General features: G+C 40.9%; 1 long non-coding RNA gene across 2 annotated transcripts in view; it reads left to right on the top strand.

Annotated features, from left to right (window-relative positions):
• The window catches only part of LOC104994351, a 12,911-nt gene that overhangs the window by 8,638 nt on the left and 2,032 nt on the right, over window positions 1-2,241 (top strand). The window contains exons 3-4 of one of the 2 annotated variants that reach the window (XR_825938.1): window positions 964-1,066; window positions 1,594-2,192. This is a non-coding gene — a long non-coding RNA (uncharacterized LOC104994351). Of the gene's footprint in view, window positions 1-963; window positions 1,067-1,593; window positions 2,193-2,241 lie in introns of those variants that run through there. The other variant, XR_825937.1, reaches the window with a different exon arrangement.

Below are 2,241 nucleotides of genomic sequence, written 5' to 3'. Positions count from 1 at the left end.
TATTTGGAAAAGAAGGGACAAGGTGAAATGTTTACCTTCGTCTCTCAGCTGCCACCAGAGTGAAATCCGGGAGAGAGGACTGTGGAAAGAATCTTTACCCTCTCTGGCTTCTTCTGTATTTCCAGGGTCCCAAGCGAGGATGGTGTCCTGGCAGGTCCCATGGGAGATTGCCAACCTGTAGGAGAGGAAAAAGAGTTCACCCTTTACTTTTCTAGGTTCTTGACTGAGACATCCCCCAGCCTGCATAATCATAGACAGATGAATAGAAGAAAACAGGAGAAAAACAGAAGTTTAATAGCATGTATAACTCCTGTATACTGGAGGGATACCCGGGAAAACCGTGAAACTCCCTGAAGTGGCCCATGACATCACCTTAAATATCATCTCCAACTAAAGATAAAAGATGATGTTAGGGGTGAGGGACTGGGAGGTGAGCAGGACAAGCATGGTATACACAGGTAAGGTTGTCCCACATACTTAAGTCCCCACCTTCTCCACTGATAAGAGTTTCCAGAGGTTTAGAGTCATCCTGCTCTTTCTGCTATAGAGAAGGCGACTTCTTGTGTAACTGTAAATGTCTCTCACAAAAAGGTAACTGCTATTCAGTCCATGGGCTCATGGACTACATTGCTGCAGTCCCTGGGGTCGTAGAGAGTCAAACACGACTGAGCTGAACTGATTCAGTTTCCAGAACTTTTCCTGTGTCTGCTTTTTCTTAGAGAATAACCAGCTCAAGATAAACCTTGTACCACAGAGGCATATTTTGAGGGGGTGACAAATTCTGCTGCCCTTCGAAGATAAATACACAGTGAGCGGCTCCCTTAGGTATCTCTGGGCAGAGAAGTGAATGCTTTCCCCTCTGTGACACACACTTCTGTGTTTACTTTTTTTCACCTTATATTTTACTTTTTAAAAAATTCATTAACAGCTTCAAGAAGTTACGTTTCCCTTGGATTTTCGTAGGTTAAGATGCCATATTGTTGAGAGCTGTAAACCATCTAGTCTTACATGGAAAGATCATGCCTTTAACATGTCAGATAAAACCAGTGAAGACCTCTGCCATCAGGTAAGTGTTCTTTCTTCCGAACTAAAACAAAGTCCTTAATGTTAATCAGTATTAGAAATCCATTTTTCCCCACTGACATAAGGAAACCTTTTGGCATAGACATGACAGAAATGCTCTCCTCTTTGTGAAGGGAAGCCAGATCAGAAATGGTAAGCGGTGAGTTACTTTCAGAGAGCCGTTTCTTTCTGAAAGCTCATCGAAAAACATGATCTCCCAGAAAAGGTACCATGTAGTGCATTTACATTTGAAAAAGGGGGAGGGCCTCTTTCTGAAGAGTTGGTTTCAGTACCTCCAGGAAACGATAGCTTCACTCCTTTTGCAACTTGAAAATTAGATCTTTTCAAAACAAGAATAGAGAGAGGCACATCCCCTCACCAGCCAAGTCTAATTCCTCATTGCCTTTCCACCCAGCCTCTCAGAGTGCACTCACTCTCTCCCGTACTTGTTTGTGGGGTTTCTAATATTCGTTTGCCACGCACATGATTAATGTACTGATGCAAACCTTTCATCCTCTTTTCCCTCTTCAGCTCAGTCGTTTGGTAGCGAGCACTAGGAAGCTTGAAGACCAAGTCGAACGATGTATCTGGTTCCAGCAGCTGCTGCTTGCCCTAACTATGCTCTCGCTTACCTTTATGGTTTCTTTATTCTATCTGTTGTACAGTTAAAGAAGTGGGCCTTAGTGGGAGTGTAAGACTCCGAACTTCACCACCAAGCTCCAAGTGTCGCACATCTATGCTTCCACCAAGGAGATGTATGGCATTTAGGGGCAGAACTGAAACATTCTTGAAATAAACTAGTAGAATAAGCAAACACTGAAGAGATTGATTATGAGAGTCTATAGGTAGTTAGTCAAGTAAGTAAAGGCATATCTGTTGTGTGACTTAATAGTTTAGAGATAATTTATTTTCCCCTCCTGAATACTTTTAAAGCTTGTTTTATCGTGTGTGTGTATATATATATATATGTATGTATTTATATATATATATATGTACATGTTAGCTGAACAGAAAAGTAACTTGCTTTGTTGCAGACCAAAAAACATCATCTGTCTTTTTTTTTTAACACTAGTTATTATAGCTGAGCCAACTTAGTTTTTCTATACTGTGTATATAGAACAATGTATATTAAGAAAAAAAAAAAAGACGTACTTATACAGAGTCATTTCTGTAACCAGG

This window comes from Bison bison, unplaced genomic scaffold, assembly GCF_000754665.1.
Source record: "Bison bison bison isolate TAMUID 2011002044 unplaced genomic scaffold, Bison_UMD1.0 scf7180017849832, whole genome shotgun sequence".
Lineage (NCBI taxonomy): Eukaryota > Metazoa > Chordata > Mammalia > Artiodactyla > Bovidae > Bison > Bison bison.
Note: the sequence above shows the minus strand (reverse complement) of the source record. Positions and strands in the feature narration are given on the sequence as shown.